Source organism: Barbus barbus, assembly GCF_936440315.1.
Source record: "Barbus barbus genome assembly, chromosome: 49".
Classification (NCBI taxonomy): Eukaryota; Metazoa; Chordata; class Actinopteri; order Cypriniformes; family Cyprinidae; genus Barbus; species Barbus barbus.
This window is the reverse complement of record NC_136727.1, coordinates 1,551,822-1,574,214: the sequence shown is the minus strand read 5'-3', so window position 1 is coordinate 1,574,214 and position 22,393 is coordinate 1,551,822.

Genomic DNA, 22,393 nt, shown 5'->3' with positions numbered 1-22,393 from the left:
GTTTGATCAACTACACAATCAATTTATGTTGACAAATAAATAAAAATGTACCCAGTTTATAAAAAGTACCTTTGTCATTTGCTGCTTCAGCTAAATTATTGCACAGCTTTTACAAATTTTCCTGCTGCAACAACAAATCTAAAACTGCTTGAAGCTTTATAATATTGTTCCTCAGCTTCATTGATGAAGGATGAAGAATAAACACCAACCTGTTTGTTCTTCAGTGTGTTTCATTCTGCAGGGTTCTGGATCTCTCATGTTCTCTCTGTCCTTCAATAAACTCTGTCTCTGCAGATTTCACTTCTTCCTGATGCTCTGATGCTCGTCTTCACTTGTAGACTGATGAGAATATTCCAGCATTTATTGCTGAACTGCAGTGGGAGGAGCTTCACTGAAGGTGTGATTGTTGTGGGAGGAGCTTCACTGAAGGTGTGATTGTTGTGGGAGGAGCTTCACTGACATCATGGCTGTTCAGTAGGATGAGATGATCTCTCAAAATCAAGAATAAATCAGTTACATAATTTACTTTATTTTATTACTTTAATTCACACATTTCAAGCATTTATGTTTACTTATAATATATATATCTAGTACTGTAATTTTTGTCAATTAATTGTACAATGTTTTATACTTAATTTAAAACAACATATTTTGTTGCACCAATTTAACAGATTAAAATTCCTGTGTTAGATAGTATTTAGCAAATACATTGGCATATTATCTAACACAGGAATTTCAATCAGTTAAATTGGTGCAACAAAATATGTTTTTTTTTATTGAACTAGTTTTAGTCTTGTTGCATGGTTCTGAACTAAATGTGTGGAAATAATTTCCTTAATTTAACTAAGTTCACTGAACAAGCTATTTTTTGAGTGATGTTAAATAATAATTTCATATATAGTTGTAATGTACACCATAAGGACTGAGCAGAGGTGGCTGATCTCAGAACTGGCTTTATCACGGTTATTTCTCATTGAATCAACAAGTTATCACTGAAGCCACCAGCACTTAAGCATGAGCACAGTGGTAACATTTTATTCTCCAAACCTCTTTAAATCTCAAATATAACTGTAAGAATTACAGAACCTCAGACACTTTGAACTCCTGAGATGGACAACACACACACAGTGCATTAACATACAGACATCTGTCTCCACATCTCACTGAAAGAAAATGCAGGAAAATGCCTCTCTCACATATGCATCAGTTCCTTTTCATCCCCTTCCTTCCCCTCACCCATCCTTCCCTTCACTCAGCTCACTCAGAATGGTCGATAGTAGAATATAATATTTTACATTAATGCAAGTGATATTTACAGTCATGTTTGGAATCATTTGAATTGTCTCAGGGCGACTGGTACAATGGTCTCATTCTTGTAAGAAGTAAACTAAAAGGTAATACAGATCCTAAGAGTTCAGAGATATTTTGCATACTGTAGAGGGTGGGTCAGTTCCCAGTGGTTTTCATGCAAATTACCTTCTGTCCAAAAAGGTGCTAACTCGACTTGATTAAATTGCAAATTACAATTGTTAGTTCCTGTCTCCACCTCGGGGGGTGTTGGTCTTGGTCTGAGGTACTTAAGGAGAATGTAGCAAAAGGGTCGGGGCGATTCTGTAGCCAGAAGCCCGTAGTGTGGTGCGTCTCAATACTTAACACTATGTATTTCTGTAAAGTCAGGTATGCATTCTTTACTCATAGGTTTATCTTTGAGAATTTGATGTTTTGTATTGATATGATTTGATCTCTTTGAATTGCTGTGGAATTGACATAATACATGTCGTGTTATTGGGCATAGATTCAAGCGACACATTGTAGAGCAACTGAACAGCATTTATTAGTGCGTCATTTTTCCAAACTCACATTCATTCACATGACCCTGAGCACCTACTACTTCCTGTTAGACGCTTCTCAATAAAACCCCCCTTTCATAATAAAACCCCCACATCCCCCTTTCTAGGAGATGAATGCAGACTTAAATGAACATTTACTGCATGAATGGAAACACTTTTTTTTTCTCTTACTTTTTACAACTTATAGAACACTTTCTTTTTCTGTAACTCTTTTGTATTCACAAGTCCAGTCTTTGAGGTTTTATAACACTTCTACCAGACCTGGTTCTGACAGGGCCTGGGGAAGCTGCTTTTGGAGTCTTAACTGCGGACTCTGAACAGTTCGGTGTGAGCCTGGCGTCCTCAGTTGGACAGACTGGTGTACTTGGAATTTGACCCGTTGGTGTGATTTCAGGCAATGGCAAAAGATGATGCCTATTTCTCCTGATGACTCCTGAAGGACTCTCCACGATGTACGAGCGGGGTGTAGAATGAAGTGAGATGTCAGTCCCTTCACTCTTGGTGTCTGTGATCCACACCGTTAGTCCTGGTGAAAGCTGAGGAAGATCTCTCACACTGTTGTGTCAATTCATGGTTATAAGTTGTACTGAGCACTCCAGCCTAGATTCACCCAGAACACTCAGAGCACTCCCAACCTGCAGGGGGCAACCAACGGAGTTGGTGGAACCAACTTCTCAGGAAGTGCTCCTGGGACCATATTTACCTGCGCACCCACAGGGAGTGCATGGCATTGAAATGTTTGTAAAGAGCTCAGTTGGCCCTCTCACCCGTTGGTGTGATTTCAGGCAATGGCAAAAGATGATGCCTATTTCTCCTGATGACTCCTGAAGGACTCTCCACGATGTACGAGCGGGGTGTAGAATGAAGTGAGATGTCAGTCCCTTCACTCTTGGTGTCTGTGATCCACACCGTTAGTCCTGGTGAAAGCTGAGGAAGATCTCTCACACTGTTGTGTCAATTCATGGTTATAAGTTGTACTGAGCACTCCAGCCTAGATTCACCCAGAACACTCAGAGCACTCCCAACCTGCAGGGGGCAACCAACGGAGTTGGTGGAACCAACTTCTCAGGAAGTGCTCCTGGGACCATATTTACCTGCGCACCCACAGGGAGTGCATGGCATTGAAATGTTTGTAAAGAGCTCAGTTGGCCCTCTCACCCGTTCCTGAAGAAATACTATGACCACAGCTCCTGATCATCCAAAGACGCAACTGGTAGGACAGAATGTGATTGAATGTGTTGAGGTCATGCTTCTATATGACTTTTGCTTGGGTGTAACGTGCAATTTAAATTAAATAGTTTAAGACTTTATTAAGTAAACGTCAAACTTGGAAGTAACGTTACTCTAAGTATGTGTATTGTTAATTATTATATAAGAATTGTGGGATTGGTATTTTAATTAACTATGAGATCCTAGGTTAATCTACATGACTTTGTTTGGTTTGAGGATTCAGTAACATTTATTTATTACATTGAGAAAGTGTTATTGATTTATTTGTAACTAATTCATGTCTTTTGTTTGTGTATCCTAAAGGTTATCAACCTATTCTGTTCCATCCCAATCTATCAAACTATCTTTAAGAAAATAAAACATAGAAAAGTGAACAGATTTGAGTTGTCCTTTGCGTCCATCAGAGATTAAGCCGTTTTCAAGTTTGGGCAGAGCTGTGGTCAGTCAGAAAACACACAGAACTTGACAGTTGATAACCAGCGTGGCAGTGAGAACAAGGATCAAAGGCCTGAAGTCAAGCTGTCGACGCAAAGGAATAATTGACTGGAAACTCTTCACCATGGCAAAGGAAACTCTTGGGAAAACAGTCAAGCAACTGAAGCAAGAGCGGACTTTAGCTAAATCTGCTTTCACCAAACAAGCAAACTACCTGGGCAAAGCTGCAGATGGTATGATTAAGGATGAACTACAAGAGGAGTTCAGCAAGCTCAATTCCCTGGCAAGGTATGTCAGCGACGCAAATGATGACTACAGGGCTGGCCTACTGGCAGACGCTGAAGCGGGAACTGAGGAGGGTGAAGAAGTCAAGCTAGACAAGCACCAGCAGGCTGAGCTTGAAAGGACAATGGAAGAGTGCGACACAAGACTGGGGGACATCCGTGAAGCAGTCCAATCCAAACTCTGGCCAAGATATGGTAAAGAGGAGGTAGATTCTGCAATCCAAGAAGCGGAAAAAGCCTGTGACAGAGCCCAAGCAACCCCCATTACTGCTATCAATAGAGACGGCTATGAACTACAGCTGGAAAGAGCGAAGAGGCTAATCCATGATGCAACTGTAAGCCTGAAAGACTGGGAAGGATGGATCCCACATGATCAGACAGCACACCTGAAAGGCAGATTAAAAGACCTGAGAACATTCGGCAGCAACCTCGATGCCAGAAGAGCAGAATTCCTCACCGCACAAAAAATTGCAGAAGAGGAAAGAAGAGGACCAGAGCCTCAACCGACGGCAGTTCCACAACCAGTGGTGAGGATAAAGCCGACCAGTCTACCTAAATTCACTGGGTTTAGGAGGAATTGTCACAGATGGAGGAGAGACTGGGAAAGCCTGCAAAAGCAGGGAGAGCCGACTGGCTCAGTGGAAGTGAAGAAGTTCCAACTCCTTGACAGTGTGGACGAGAGAATGTGTAGAGACCTGCGCCTGTCAACATACAACAGTGCTGAAGACATATTTAGAGTACTTCAAAACAGGTATGGAAACAAGCCAACAATTTCCTTGGAGATAATTGAGGACCTAGAGAGGATCCCTCCTTTAAAGTCACACCAGCCAAGGAAGGTAATTGACCTAATTCAAGCGGTGGAAAAGGCCCTGAATGACCTCACGGAGCTCGAAAGTACTGGAGCCATAAAGAATCCCCTTGTGATCAGATCCATAGAGAGCAAGCTGCCAGATAATATGAAGAGGGACTGGCTGACATTCATGGTCAATCCAAGAAATGGAGTCACACCTGACAATCACTTTGACATCCTTCTTACATTCTTAAAGACACAAGAGGATATTTTAGAGAAACTAGACCAACTGGGTGTAGGTGAAAAACCTGAAAAGAAAGCTACGTACCTGGAGAAGAGGTATGCCTCCACAAAGTCCACGAGGATAGGGGGATGTGTTGTCTGTGGAGAGGAAAAGCACCGTGAGAAGATCTTCTTTTGTAAGCAGTTCAAAGAACTAAAGCCTGGTGAGAAGCTGGATGCTGTCGAAAGGCTGGGAGCATGCAGAAGATGCCTCAGACGTCATGCAGAGGATGATGAATGTACGGACACTTACCTGTGCAGGAACAGAGACTGCAAAAGAGGAAGCTCTTCAGATCACCATTTCTTTCTCTGCCTGAAAGGAGGATTCAAGGGGAAAGAATCTGTTAAAGTGGGAAAACCCAGCACCAGGAGGCAAACATTCACAGAGGAGCAAGAGAAATTAATATCTGAACTCACCCCAGACATGGCAGAAAAATTCAAGAGAGCCTTCACCAACATGGCTGCGAAATCTCACTGCACTGGAAAAAGCCTTCCTGGAGTGATGGACTCAAGCACACATGAGTTACCAGTTATTCTTATGCTTCTCGAAGTAACCACCAATGCAGGACAGAAAATTGGAACTCTCATTGACTTAGCATCAGATACCAACTACATCACTCATATAGCTGCCAGGAGACTGAAGCTTCAAAGTGAAAAGATCACGCTTGTCATCCATGGAGTTGGAGGCATGGCCATGAAAGTAAAGACCAAAAGATACTTACTCAAGGTAAGAGTCAAGACACCTAGAGGCACGGAGAAAGCTCATGAGCTGATCTGTTATGGGTTGGATGAAATTGCAAAAGTTCACAGAGTAATCAAGGCACAACAACTCATGAAGTTCTTCCCCGACACCAACCTGGAAGATCTTCACAGACCAGAACATGTTGAGCTTCTCATAAGCCACCGTGAAGGAAGACTCGCTCCACAGAGAGTAAAGGTAGTAGGAGATCTTGTCCTGTGGGAAAGCCCTTTAGGAAAGACCGTTGGCGGAGCACATCCAGACCTCTGTGAAGGAGTGGACATGGCCCTGCACAATTCTGAGACTCACTTTGCACGATCAATGAGAATCACAGCAGTGAAGTATCAAGAAATTGCTGAGATGCAAGAATCTAGAGCTGAAACCAGAAGCACTGTTGTTGGCAGAGAGTTCTTGGACTGGTGGAGGTGGGACAGCATTGGTGCGGCCTGCGAACCCATGTGTGGAGGATGCCGCTGTGGTAACTGTCAACCAGGAGGCAAAGACATGACTCTGAGCGAAGAAAGAGAGCTTGAGATGATCAGACAAGGCCTCAGCTATGTGAAGTCAGATGCGCATAGTCAGGAGCCTCACTGGGACACAAAATACCCCTGGATTGAAGATCCAAGTTCCCTGCCCAACAACAGAAACGCGGTGGAGGCCACGTTTCTGAGGACAGAGAAACAGCTCAAAAAAGAACCAGAGTGGCGTGCGGCATACACAAGTCAAGTCCATGAGATGGTGGAAAGGAAAGCAGCAAAGAAACTCACTAGAGAGACCATTGCTGACTGGAAAGGACCAGTATGGTACGTCAGTCACTTGGTGGCGCCAAACCCACACTCTGTCACAACACCTGTTCGACTGGTATGGAACAGCAGCCAGAAGTTTAGAGGAATCCGCATGAATGACCTTCTCCTGAAAGGGCCTGATGTACTGAATCCCATCCGAGCAGTGCTACTAAGGTTCAGGAGAGGAGTCCATGCTGCCCTCGGCGACATCAAGAAGATGTACAATTCTGTGTGGCTTGAAAACCTGGAGATGCACCTCCATAGATTTCTCTGGAGAAACAATGAAGATGGAGAAATTGAGGAATATGCCATCACCAGAGTCAACATTGGCGATCGACCAGCAGGGTGCATCGCACAACTGGCCATGAGAGAGACAGCAAAGCTGCCCATGTTCACTCATCTGGAGGAGGAGCGGAGAGTCCTTGAAGAGGATTCCTATGTAGATGACATCCTTACATCCCATAATGACCTGGAAAAGCTAGACAAAACCACCAAAAAAGTCGAAGAAATTCTGAAGGCAGGTGGATTCTTCCTCAAGCCGTGGGTCCGGTCAGGCCAAAGTGGGAGGCAGACGTCTACATCAGAACATCCAGCATCGTCAGATCAAGTCTTCATTCTCCCCAACCAAATGAGAGAAGGAGACAACAAAGCCCTTGGAGTTGGTTACCTGGTCGAACCAGACAAACTGTACCTCATGACCTCGATGAACTTCTCAAAGAGAAAAAATAAGATGAGAATCAGCCAAAATCTTGTCGAAGAAGAGGTGAGAAAAAAAACTCCAAACCCACTGACTAGAAGACAACTGCTTAGCCAAGTAGCTAGTTTGTATGACCCAATAGGCCTTGCAACACCTGCCAAACAGAAAGGAGCCATTCTAGTCAGAAAGGCATTTCAAGAAGCTGGAGGCAAAACTCTAACACGAGACACATGGGACACACCTCTGTCTGAAAGACTTAGAGAAGAAGCCATCCACCTGTTTGAGGAATACACACGCCTCAATCAAATTACCTTCCATAGGAGCCTCACACCAATCAAAAGGATTGGAGAACCCTGGGGAATAACATTCTCAGATGGGAGCGACCAGAGCTATGGAGCTGTTGCATACTTCAGGTGGGAGACCGAGCAAGGAATCCTGGTCCGGCTTGTGGAGTCCAAAGCCAAGCTCACACCACTTGACCAAAAGGGAGAACCAGTGAAGGCTGAGGTCTGTGGTGCTGTCTTCGCTGCAAGACTCAGGAAATACATTGAAAAGCACAGTCGGATGCAAGTTGAACGTTGGCTCCATCTGCTGGACAGTCAAACTGTGCTGGGTGCAATCCAAAGGGACAGTTATGGGTACCAGACCTTTTTTGCAAACAGAGTGGGAGAGATCCAGAAGTCCACATCAGTTGAAGACTGGAGGTGGATTCCAGGTGAGCAAAACATTGCGGACCTCACAACAAGAGGAGCAACTCCAGAAGACCTCAAAGAGAACTCTGTGTGGCAAAATGGCCCAGAGTTTCTAAAACGACCTGTAGAGGAGTGGCCGACAAAGTCAGCCAAAGATGTCGCTGCAGATGCCAAAGAAGGTATAAACAAACTCCAAAGGAAATGTTTTACAGCAGCACTGACCCGAGCACAGGTGGAAAAAAACCAATATGCTCCACCTGCCACTGCAATGCCAATGTCTCCAACCTCTGACCAAAACAAGGACCTGCAAAGCAGCCCTTGCGTGAGAGGGCACCAAGTCCAGGTCCGGAGGCCACCTTCTGGTTATTCAGTGAGGAAAATCCTTGACATCAGTAAGTTCAGCAGTTTAACCAGGTTGATTAGAGTCATTGCCTGGGTGTGGAGAGCTGCCACAAAGTGGAAAGAAATGCTGGCCAAAACTTCAACCACGAGCAAGTCAAAGAGGAAGGAGATTCCTTCAGCTCTTGAGATCAAGTCCAGAGTCAAGGAAGCTACACTTACCATCATGGAGTGTGAAGATGCACTCAGGGATCTCTTCCTTGCGGCTCAAGAAGAGGTAACCTTGCCAAACACCACACTCAGCAGGCTTGTTGTGGTCAGAGATGAAAACACTGGACTTTTGCTCTGTGGAGGAAGATTCCAAATCTTTAATGAAGAAAAAACTGCGGTACCAATCTTGCCCTGCACATCATGGGTATCCACTCTTCTAGCTCAAGAGGCCCACCAGGCAAATCATGAAGAAATTGCAGGCACACTCCTCCGGATGAGAAGGAAAGCATGGGTGGTAAGAGGCCGGAAACTAGCTCAGAAGATCGTTGACAACTGTGTAACATGCAGGAGACTCAAGGCCCAAAGATGCCAACAGATCATGAGTGACCTTCCATCGGAGCGAATAACGCCCGCCAATCCATTTGAGTACACAACAGTGGACTTATTTGGACCTTACGAAGTGAAGGATGAGGTGAGAAAGAAGGTGAAACTCAAAGTGTGGGGAATTGTCTTCTGTTGCATGGCGTCCAGAGCTATGCACACAGACCTCGTCAGTGACCAGTCAGCTGAAGGCTTCCTGTTAGCCTACCAACGATTCACAGCACTGAGAGGACATCCGAGGAAATTGTGGTCGGATCCTGGAAAGAACTTTGTCGGAGCCAGACCTGCCCTCAAAGAGCTCTACATGTTTCTGGACCGACTGGAAAAATCAAAGCTTGAAAATGAAGTCTCCAAGCATGGCACAGAATGGAGCTGGAAGATCCATCCAGCAGACTCACCTCACAGAAACGGAGCTGCTGAAGCTGCTGTCCGGACTGTGAAGCGGGCTTTGCACAATCTGGGGGGTAATGGAGTCTTCACATGGGGTGAGTTTCAAACTTTCCTTTATATGGCTTCCAACCTCGCTAATGAACGCCCTATTGATGCCAGGACTCAGAGCCGGGAGGACTGTGTAGAATACATCAGCCCAAATTCACTTCTGCTCGGAAGAACTGGACCCAGAGGAGATCCAGGGACCTTTGACTTTGAAGGCTACTCTTACAAGAGATTAAGAATCCTCCAAACAGAAGTTGACCGGTTCTGGAGGAAATGGAGCCAGTTAGCCGGACCAAACCTATTTGTCCGGACCAAGTGGCACACCGCTCACAGGAATGTGGCAATTGGAGATATCATCTGGCTGGCTGACCAGAACGCCTTGAGAGGTCAGTTCAGGCTTGCCAGAGTCATTGATGTCAACACTGACAGGAAGGGAATTGTGAGGGATGTATATCTCCGATCCTTCCCCAGCTACCCAGTCGCAACTGTGAAGCCCACTCAGAAAAGGGAAAAACACTCAACCAAGATACCTGCAACAGTTCTTCACAGGGATGTCAGACGGATAGTTGTCCTGCTTCCAGTTGAAGAGCAGCAGCAGCAACAGGATCAAAAATGGAGTAACTAAATTCAAGACATCACAGTACTGGTGTGACCTCCTTGGGTTGAAGAACCAGGAGGTCAAGTGGGAGGTGTTGTGTCAATTCATGGTTATAAGTTGTACTGAGCACTCCAGCCTAGATTCACCCAGAACACTCAGAGCACTCCCAACCTGCAGGGGGCAACCAACGGAGTTGGTGGAACCAACTTCTCAGGAAGTGCTCCTGGGACCATATTTACCTGCGCACCCACAGGGAGTGCATGGCATTGAAATGTTTGGAAAGAGCTCAGTTGGCCCTCTCACCCGTTCCTGAAGAAATACTATGACCACAGCTCCTGATCATCCAAAGACGCAACTGGTAGGACAGAATGTGATTGAATGTGTTGAGGTCATGCTTCTATATGACTTTTGCTTGGGTGTAACGTGCAATTTAAATTAAATAGTTTAAGACTTTATTAAGTAAACGTCAAACTTGGAAGTAACGTTACTCTAAGTATGTGTATTGTTAATTATTATATAAGAATTGTGGGATTGGTATTTTAATTAACTATGAGATCCTAGGTTAATCTACATGACTTTGTTTGGTTTGAGGATTCAGTAACATTTATTTATTACATTGAGAAAGTGTTATTGATTTATTTGTAACTAATTCATGTCTTTTGTTTGTGTATCCTAAAGGTTATCAACCTATTCTGTTCCATCCCAATCTATCAAACTATCTTTAAGAAAATAAAACATAGAAAAGTGAACAGATTTGAGTTGTCCTTTGCGTCCATCAGAGATTAAGCCGTTTTCAAGTTTGGGCAGAGCTGTGGTCAGTCAGAAAACACACAGAACTTGACACACACGATGTCTTTTGTTAAACACTGAACTGTCCTTTATTCTCCTTTCTCTCTCTCTTCACCACTGTAGCCTCATTTGGCAGGCTGGGAATGAGCAACGAGGGAAGCTGAGGAACTGGCGTACGAAGTCTCCGTCCCATTAGAAGTTGCGCTGGGCTGTATCCATTAGCCAATGGGGTCGCTCTGTAGGCTAAAAGTGCAAGATATGGGTCTTTTGCTTTCTTTAGTAGTCTTTTCACAGTCTGAACGTGACGCTCAGCCTCACCATTGCTTTGTGCAAATTTTGGACTGCTGGTTACATGTCTGAAACCATATGCTGCTGCAAAGTCTTTGAACAGCTGGCTTGAGAACTGAGGTCCATTATCGCTGTAGAAAAGCTCTGGAATGCCATGTCTGGAAAAGATTGACTTTAGGTGAACTATAACATCTTCTGATCTCGTGGGCGTCAGTTTTGCTAACTCCACAAATCTGGAATAGTAGTCCACCACCAGAACATAGTTACTGTTGTTAAGAGTAAAAAGATCAGCTCCAACTTTTTGCCATGGTCTTTGAGGAAGCACACTGGGCATTAAAGGCTCCGCTGAATTGGCACGTTCCTTAATGCATGTGGTGCAGTTTTTTACAAGCTCGTTGATTTGGCCACTCAGACCAGGCCACCACACTGTCTCTCCAGCTCTCTCTCTGCACCTAGACATTCCCTGATGACCCTCGTGTAGGGCTATGAGAACAGAGTTGCGCATAGTGGTAGGAATCACGAGTCTGGTGCCTTTCAGTAACAGTTCATCAAGTACAGTTAGAGTGTCTCTGTGTGGCCAATATGCTTTGATTGGACCTGTGAGATGGCTGTAATCTGGCCAGCCTCTCTGACACAATGACATGACTTCCGAACATGTTTTGTCTGTTTTTAGTTGTTCTTTCAGTTGTGAGATGTACGTTGAGCTAGCAGGTAGACTTCTGACTATTTCATCGACGTAGATGTTTGTGTCAGCCATTAAATCTGCTGCAGCTTTAGAATCTGAATCTTCTTCAAAAGGTGCGCGTGAAAGGGTGTCCGCTGTGAAGAGTGCTTTACCTGGAGTGTGTGAGATGGACTAACTGTACCTCATGAGCCTGAGTCGGAACCGCTGGATCCTGGGTGGAAGCTCGGTTAGGGCTTGTCGACCCAGCAGACTGACAAGTGGCTTGTGGTCAGTTTCTAAGGAGAAGTGTCTCCCGATGAGGAAGTCTTTAAATCTTTCACATCCCCACGTTAGTCCAAGCGCCTCCTTCTCCACCTGTGCATACCTCTGCTCTGTCTCAGTTAAGGAGCGTGAGGCATATGCTACCGGTCTCCACTGCTCACCTTCTTTTTGAAATAGGACTGCTCCGAGTCCGTAGGATGAGGCATCCGCAGACAGCTTAAGATCTTTGTTTGGATCATAGAGTGTGAGAACAGGTGTTGATGTCAGCTTTTCAGCTGATCAAATGCTTTTTGTTGTGCATAGCCCCAAACCCACTGGTTTTTCTTTGAAAGCAGATCTCTTAGGGGCTTATCTTTTTCAGCCAGTCCTGGAATAAATTTACCTAACTGGTTGACCATCCCAAGAAAGCTGCGCACTTCGCTGACATTTGACGGCTCTTTCATCGCCTTGACTGCTCTGATTTTGTCCGGGTCCGGTTGGACTCCCCTCGCAGACAAAATGTGTCCTAGGAACTTTACCTCATTTTTGCTTAAGTCACATTTCTCCATATTTAGTGTGACTCCAGCCTCTTGCAGTTTGACAAGCACTGTGTGAAGTCTAACATTATGTTCCTGCTGGTCCTTTCCCCAAATGAGTATGTCGTCCATGTGACAAACCACGCCTGGTAGCCCATTGAGAATCACTGACATTCTCCGCTGAAAATGTTCTGGGGCTGAGGCGATTCCAAAAGGAAGTCTGTTAAAATGGTAGCGTCCGAAAGGGGTGATGAATGTTGTATAGTGTGCTGACTCAGGTGACAATGGGACTTGCCAAAACCCTCTGTTTGCATCTAACTTACTGAAGACGATTGCTCCAGCCAGGGATCCAAGTGTCTGTTCCACTGAAGGTAAAATGTACTTCTCTCTGCACACTGCATCATTGAGGTGAGTGAGGTCCACACAAATGCGCACTGAGTCATTTTTGGTTGGCACTGGGACCATACCTGAGCACCATTCCGTTGGCTCTTCAACTCTGCTGATTACTCCCATGGACTTTCATGTCTATGCAATCTGCTCTAGACACAAGGTTTAGCTTGACACTTGCTGGCCTGCTCAACAGCGCTATGTGCAAATCTTTGATAACATAAGTTTTCTTCAATTTCTTCTTCACCTTTGCACAATGTTTCTCTGCACATACCCACTACATTGAGAGGAGTGCCCCCAGGTCCAAACAATGATCTGTCTGGTTTACATAACTCTGTCACATTTTGATTTATACTGTAGTACGTCTGGGCTGGGATAACTGAAACATCTGCTCCAGTATCTATCTTAAATCTGACTTTGTGGTTTCTGATGGTAAGATCTGCATACCAAGGATCTGAACCTGTGTCCACAGAACCAAGGAACATGGGTGTGTCATTACTTTTCTCTGTTTCTACCACATGCACGGATTTAACAGACTTACACACCTTACTGAAATGTCCTCTTTTACCACAAGTATGACAGGTCACATCTTTCGCTGGACATTTTTAGCATGTGCAGGTGTGTTACCACATCTGTGGCAGGATCTCTCATTTGGCGTTTTGGACTTTGTTGTGTATTTTGGCTGAGTTGGAGACTTGTATTTTGGAAACTGTTGTTTTGGATGCTGTTGTTTTCTATATTTCACTGACACAGCATCTATTTCCGTGTTGTTCTCTCCTCTAATGTCTGTTTGTTGCCTTTTTATAACTTCTGACTGTCGGGCTTGATTTACTGCCTTCTCCAGCGTCAAATCCTTGTCCATTTGTAATCTCTCAGCTAAGCTAGTGTCTCTAAGTCCCAAGACGAGGCGATCTCTTATTAACTCATCGTGTAGTGCACCGTAGTTGCAGTTTTCCGCCAAAGCATAAAGCGCGGTGACAAACGAGTCAACAGTCTCATTAGCTAGCTGCACTCTTTGAACCGGGCTCTTTCGTAGATAATGTTTTTCCTGGGCACGAAATATATGTCCAAAGTGTCTCTTACTGCTTGATACTGTTGTCTCTGCACATCCGATAAAGCTTGACCTCAAAGAATGTCGTCCGCTTCATCCCCCATACAGTAGATGAGCGTGTTTACCTGGTTAGCCTCTGAGCTAAGATGCAGATTGCTGGCTAGACGGAATCTTTCGAATCTCCGTAACCACTTTTCCCATTGCTGAGGCTTAGAAAAATCAAACGCTTCGGGAGGCTGAATGGTGAATGTGGCGTTCGGGGGTGGATTTGTGTTAGCATTGTTGCCGCTGTTTACCTGTAGCTGGGGCGATAGCCTGCGAGGCTGCGTGTGCGGTGCGCTTGCTCCCGCTTCCTCTGTATTCTACATTATTTTCTCCAGATAAAACCTTCTTTTTCACTCCCAGAACAGCTTACTTTCACTCCCCAGCGATTAAGCTCTTACTGCCGCCCGACTTCTGACACCATGTCGTGTTATTGGGCATAGATCCAAGCGACACATTGTAGAGCAACTGAACAGCATTTATTAGTGCGTCATTTTTCCAAACTCACATTCATTCATATGACCCTGAGCACCTACTAGTTCCGGTACTTCCTGTTAGACGCTTCACAATAAAACCCCCCTTTCATAATAAAACCCCCACAATACATACAGTATTTACCTGACTGATAATAAATTGATACATGTGATGTTTTATTAACAAATTTCGGGAGGAGCACGTGCAGATAATTAACACGGCCAGTTCACCATCAGCAATCACTCAGTCTATCCTATCAGCCGAGAGAGAACTTCTATAAATAGACCAAGCCATCTTACCTTCATTCTCGCTACAGTTTCTAGCATCCCACCTCCACCCCAACTCCTCACCATCAGCCCGCTCCTACCCCCGGAGTGCCCCGGGTTCGGGAGTAATTTACAGAGCTCGGAGCCCTCTCCCCGGACAGCACGCCAAATACGCATAAACCTTGACTCTGTTCATTATACGCAAGGGCGAACTCGTGAATTGACCTTATTCTGTTTTACTCTGTAATTATTGACTCTAATAGATTATGTTGCATCCTTGTTAAAGACATGAGCAACCGAATGAACGAGTAAATATAAAGTCAAGAGTTAACTAGAATAATCAAATATCAGAAGAATACTAATTAGAAATAGACAAGCAATCAATTTGTATTTCAAGCTAAATACGAGGTCATAATAAAATGGAGTCAGATTAAATAATAAAATGGAGTCAGATTAGAGTTTAATTTAAATTGAAGAACTTTGCACACCGGAAAGACCGAACACGCAGGAACCCTTCATCCACTATTTGGATACCTTCTTTGGGCCAAATGTGTGGACCTTACATAACTCACCATTACATGTCTAGCAACATATTCTCTTTACTTAAAACAATAATTATTTTTGACATGTTTCCCTCTTAATGTGATCCCATGCAATGCATGCTGGGAACTACACATCCACTGCTTAGTTGCGTCAACAAAAATTATGAATGTACAGAAGTCCCAACACAAAATGATTATGTTCAGTTAAATTTTACAAATTTAAATGGCCAGACCATAATAGAAATGAGTTATGTAGGGGGAAAAAATCAAGAATTTAGTTGTTTCTGCTGATTCTAACCAAGTATTTTTATTTTTTTGAGTGCAGTGCAAACCATATTCCTATTTTTGTCTCTTTTTATAAAAATTGACCACATATTTCATCCCTACATTTATTTGCCCCCAAATTAACAAGCAAGGAAATACATGAAAAATAAAATATCCAGAAAATTTAATAAACACCATAATTAAAAGAAACCAAATATAAACAATGTAAAGAAGGATAAAAACTAAAGATTAAACACAGAAAAACAAATAACCCTCTAATTTGAGTGTTTTGTGTTTTATATGGTTCATCACAGATTAATGAATAAATGCAGTTGTGAAAGTTATATCTTGTAATGTCACAATAGCTGATTGTGTTTTTTCTTAAGTCTGTTAACAGCAATAAAATGAGCTTAATGTGGCAATTAACAGATCTGAGGTCATCAGCATAATGAATGAGGTGAAAACAGGATCTATTGACATGAAATAAAGAGGATTTTCAGCAGCTGATAATATTGATGATCCTCAGACTATAAACACTCATTAATCAAGACATTCAGGATCATCTCACTTTATTCTGAATGTTTTGTCATTTATAAAGACAAAACCTTCTTTAGATATCTATAAATGTTAGCAGGCACACAAATAGCACTGAGACCGATAAAAAACTATTCAGAAATGACCCGTAAAAATGCTGATTAAACAAAATAAGAAACAAGTTTTTTTACAATTAGGCCTACGTGAAATAGTGTGAACTGCTCACATCAGAAACTCCACACTGAGGCGAAACCAACGGTAGATGATCAAAACCGCACCAAATTCTGTTTCAAAATACTATAAAACAACGTATCAAACAAAAATGATGTTAAAATAGAGTTTCTGATGTAGACAGACAGACAGTCAGGTGTGAGATGAAATTTAGTTAAGCTTTATAGGGAAATGTAATTATGGGAAGCCCCAAAAGCAATCATAATATTTCATGGCTTTGAGATGTAACTAAATTTATGAAATTATTCAATCATGACGCAAGAAATATCAGCAGACAACAAAAGTGGACGATAAAAGTTTAATACTTGAAGCAAATATAAAGTAAAAGACTGATCTCTCTCAACTAACAAGATATAAAGCATCTCAAGTGAATAAAAGTGAAATGGATCAGATGCAAATCTACATGACAGAATATCTTACACCTGCATTTGGTAAAACACACCCAAAGCAGAAGAATAACTCATTGTTTTAAAAACAACAGTGAAGATGAAATTAAAATATATACCAGAATAAAATTTAGATATTATTCTTTGGGGAGGAACTCCATCTTTGAGTTGATCTGAATCTCACAGAATCTGCTGGTCTTGAAGATGAACTTTATTCACTGTGACATTTAGATGATGTTTCTTATCACAGATTAATATGGAAGAGATGCGGTGTAGCACTTGATAGCAGTGGACCTGAAGATAAACTACTTATTGTGATTGTATATTTTATGACTGCGTAGAGAAGATGAATCAGTGAAAGTCTTCCCGCATGCAGTGCAGTGATACGGTTTCTCTCCAGTGTGAATCCTCTCATGTGTTTTCAGATTTCCTGACCGACTGAATCTCTTGTTGCAGTGTGAACACATGTAAGGTTTCTCTCCAGTGTGGATCCTCTGGTGCCGTTTCAAATCTGTATCTGTAATAAAAGTCTTCTCACACTCAAAGCACATATATTCTCTCACACCAGTGTGTATCTTCTGATGTGCTTTTAAACATTGCAGCAGTGAAAAACTCTTTCCACACAAAGAACATGAATGTGGTTTCTCCTCTGAATGAACTTTCAGGTTTGAAGCTCTCAAAAATGTTTTTCCACATTGATCACATTCATGCAGTTTCTCTCCGGTGTGGATCCTCATGTGGATCTTAAGTGTTGATGATTGTGTGAATCTCTTCCCGCACTGATCACATGTGAATGGTTTCTCTCCAGTGTGGATCCTCATGTGAATCTCAAGACTAGATTTGCATGTCAGACTCTTTCCACACTGAGTGCAGGTGAAAGATTTCTCGTCTGTTATTTTCTTTAAATCTTTCTGTTTGGTTTGAGAGGGACTCAAAGGTTTTTCTCCAGTTTTGACATGTTTCTCCTCTTCATTCAGTTTTTCATTCTCCTCGTTTTCTTCAATCAACTCTGAAGTAAAAAAAAAGAAATAAAAATTCAGTAAATTGTTAAAAAAAACAGATAAATGTGAAAATAAAGGACATGAAAATGAACCCTGATGTATTATTATTATATGTATTATTGTAACTATTACTTAATAATTATAAAAAAAATCAACAATTGAGGCACAATTTGGAGATGTTTTTGTAGCAAGAATAAATATGTTTGATCAACTACACAATCAATTTATGTTGACAAATAAATAAAAATGTACCCAGTTTATAAAAAGTACCTTTGTCATTTGCTGCTTCAGCTAAATTATTGCACAGCTTTTACAAATTTTCCTGCTGCAACAACAAATCTAAATTGAAGCTTTATAACATTATTGTTCCTCAGCTTCATTGAAGAGGGATCAAGAATAATCACCAACCTGTTTGTTCTTCAGTGTGTTTCATTCTGCAGGGTTCTGGATCTCTCATGTTCTCTCTGTCCTTCAATAAACTCTGTCTCTGCAGATTTCACTTCTTCCTGATGCTCTGATGCTCGTCTTCACTTGTAGACTGATGAGAATATTCTAGCATTTATTGCTGAACTGCAGTGGGAGGAGCTTAACTGAAGGTGTGACTGTTGTGGGAGGAGCTTCACTGAAGGTGTGATTGTTGTGGGAGGAGCTTCACTGAAGGTGTGATTGTTGTGGGAGGAGCTTCACTGAAGGTGTGACTGTTGTGGGAGGGGCTTCACTGAAGATGTGATTGTTGTGGGAGGAGCTTCACTGAAGGTGTGATTGTTGTTCTTGAAAAAAATCAAGAATTTAGTTGTTTCTGCTGATTCTAACCAAGTATTTAATTTTTTTTTGAGTGCAGTGCAAAGCATATACCTATTTTTGTCTCTTTTTATAAAAATTGACCACATATTTCATCCCTACATTTATTTGCCCCCAAATTAACAAGCAAGGAAATACATAAAAAATAAAATATACAGAAAATTGAATAAACACCACAATTAAAAGAAACCAAATATAAACAATGTAAAGAAGGATAAAAACTAAAGATTAAACACAGAAAAACAAATAACCCTCTAATTTGAGTGTTTTGTGTTTTATATGGTTCATCACAGATTAATGAATAAATGCAGTTGTGAAAGTTATATCTTGTAATGTCACAATAGCTGATTGTGTTTTTTCTTAAGTCTGTTAACAGCAATAAAATGAGCTTAATGTGGCAATTAACAGATCTGAGGTCATCAGCATAATGAATGAGGTGAAAACAGGATCTATTGACATGAAATAAAGAGGATTTTCAGCAGCTGATAATATTGATGATCCTCAGACTATAAACACTCATTAAACAAGACATTCAGGATCATCTCACTTCATACTGAATATTTGCTGGTAGAAACCCATTTTTATCAAACATATGATATGAATCTGAATACGTTTCTAATTTTATTTAAAGCATTCATAACAACAAAGTATTTTCCTACAACTTACCGTTTTCTGTGTGAAGAGAAACAAACAATTGACTCTTTAAATATAAGTGTTAGCAGACACACACACAGCACCGAACCTGATGAAAATAATTCAGATACGATTCTGTAAAAATACTGCTCAAACAAACGCTGTAAAGTGTATTTTACAATTAAGTGAAATAATAGTGAACTGTTTACCTCAGAAAACCGCCACACTGAAGCGCGCGCACGACTGATGACGTCATCACCGCGAGGCGAAACCAACCGTAGATCAAAACATATGGAAAGACCCAAAGACAATCATAATATTATCATAAAACATATAAGACCCAAAGACAATCATAATATTATCATAAAACATATGGAAAGACGCAAAAACAATGATAATATTATCATAAAACACATGGAAAGACCCAAAGACAATCATAATATCTAAATAATATCCATCATAGCCAGCAGAATAGTGACCAGAAATCACCATTATAACATTTAAACATATTTCTGTCATTTTTTGTACTTGTGTAGGAAAAGTTACAAAGTCTCATGAAAAACAAACTTTTCTTCAAATTGTGAATAAAAGGACACAAACAGTGAGTAAAAGACACAGCATTTCTAAACACTGAAGCTGTCAGTCAGTTCAGAACAAACTCACTGTGTGTGAAAACTCCTGTTTTAATCAGTTCATCTGACAAAACCATCTTTTATTCACATTGTGTTTCCGCTGTGTTTGTTGTAATGAGAGGATTTGTGATTGTTAGCAACATGAATATAAATATGACCTGAGCTCTTTGTTTTACATTTATTTTCTTGTTCGCTATGTTTGTATTCTAGAAAGCATTCAAATGATGTCACTTCCTGGTTGTTGACATTTTAAAAATGCTTTAGTTTTAAAAAGGAAGAGACGGAATGAAAGGAAATTTTATCATAATGTTGAGGGAAAAATGTTGGGCAGATAATTAATTTAAAATTAGTTAATAATTATGTATCAATTAATATTGGTATAATTTTTGTAAACATTTTACACCAATAGTGTGACATTTTTAATAAAATTTTAAATATTGGTGGTGATCATGTTACCACATTCTCAGACTTGCTCATCATATTCTATCCTTAGATGAAGACCCTTTTATTCTCATAATTGGTTTACCTAAAATGTATTAAAGAATAAACAGTATTAAAGAATTCCATTAAATGAAAGTTACATCTTGTAACATCACAATAGCTGTTAGTGTCATTTGCTGAAGTCTGTTAACAGCAATAAAATGAGCTTAATGTGGCAATTAACAGATCTGAGGTCATCAGCATAATGAATGAGGTGAAAACAGGATCTATTGACATGAAATAAAGAGGATTTTCAGCAGCTGATAATATTGATGATCCTCAGACTATAAACACTCATTAATCAAGACATTCAGGATCATCTCACTTTATTCTGAGTGTTTTGTCATTTATAAAGACAAAACCTTCTTTAGATAGCTATAAATGTTAGCAGGCACACAAATAGCACTGAGACCGATAAAAAACTATTCAGAAATGACCCGGAAAAATGCTGATTAAACAAAATAAGAAACGTGTTTTTTTACAATTAGGCCTACGTGAAATAGTGTGAACTGCTCACATCAGAAACTCCACACTGAGGCGAAACCAACGGTAGATGATCAAAACCGCACCAAATTCTGTTTCAAAATACAAAATACTATAAAACAACGTATCAAACAAAAATGATGTTAAAATAGAGTTTCTGATGTAGACAGACAGTCAGTCAGGTGTGAGATGAAATTTAGTTCAGCTTTTAAAAGCTTTATAGGGAAATGTAATTATGGGAAGCCCCAAAAGCAATCATAATATTTCATGGCTTTGAGATGTAACTAAATTCATGAAATTATTCAATCATGACGCAAGAAATATCAGCAGACAACAAAAGTGGACGATAAAAGTTTAATACTTGAAGCAAATATAAAGTAAAAGACTGATCTCTCTCAACTAACAAGATATAAAGCATCTCAAGTGAATAAAAGTGAAATGGATCAGATGCAAATCTACATGACAGAATATCTTACACCTGCATTTGGTAAAACACACCCAAAGCAGAAGAATAACTCATTGTTTTAAAAACAACAGTGAAGATGAAATTAAAATATGTACAAGAATAAAATTTAGATATTATTCTTTGGGGAGGAACTCCATCTTTGAGTTGATCTGAATCTCACAGAATCTGCTGGACTTGAAGATGAACTTTATTCACTGTGACATTTAGATGATGTTTCTTATGACAGATTAATATGGAAGAGATGCGGTGTAGCACTTGATAGCAGTGGACCTGAAGATAAACTACTTATTGTGATTGTATATTTTATGACTGCGTAGAGAAGATGAATCAGTGAAACTCTTCCCGCATGCAGTGCAGTGATACGGTTTCTCTCCAGTGTGGATCCTCTCATGTGTTTTCAGGGATCCTGACCGACTGAATCTCTTGTTGCAGTGTGAACACTTGTAAGGTTTCTCTCCAGTGTGAATCCTCTGGTGCCGTTTCAAATCTTTATCTGTAATAAAAGTCTTCTCACACTCAAAGCACATATATTCTCTCACACCAGTGTGTATCTTCTGATGTCTTTTTAAATTCTGCAGCAGTGAAAAACTCTTTCCACACAAAGAACATGAATGTGGTTTCTCCTTTGAATGAACTTTCAGGTGACTCTTCAGGTCTGAAGCTCTCAAAAATGTTTTTCCACATTGATCACATTCATGCAGTTTCTCTCCAGTGTGGATCTTCATGTGTCTCTTAAGGTTTGCTGATTGTGTGAATCTCTTCCCGCACTGATCACATGTGAATGGTTTCTCTCCAGTGTGGATCCTCATGTGTCTCTCGAGATTCTGTTTGTTTCTTAAACTGTTTCCACACTGAGTGCAGTTTTGACATGATGTTGTTTCTCCTCCATTAGATCTGAAATTAAAGTTAAAAAGGTAAAAATATAAATAAATCATGTGAAGTGAAAGCAGACAACAGTTACAGTAAATTATGATCATTTTGACACATTTTTACAAAATAAGGTACAATTATCTATATTAAAAAAATACATTTACATCCAATGTTTCTACAGTGAGAACTATTCGATGCTTAATCAAATCCACAATTATAATATTATATTATAAACATAACGTTAACATTAATATACTTTTCTGAAAAAAAAAAAAACATTACATAATAATTATTTTAAACTATAACCGGCCAATATTTTTCACTCAGCACAATTTCCTTTTATTTCTTCCCTTTTAAAGCATGTTCTTTTTAATGGTAACATCCAGGAAGTGACATCATTTGAACATTTGAGTTTCAGTCAATATTTTGTTTGCTGGAGATAGAAAGTCTCCCCCTATATTATTTATTACTTTAATGTTTCCCCTTCATTTTTTACAACACTCAAGGTATTTGTCTACTATAAACACTAAATCTGATGAACTGCTGATAACTTTAAATGATCTTC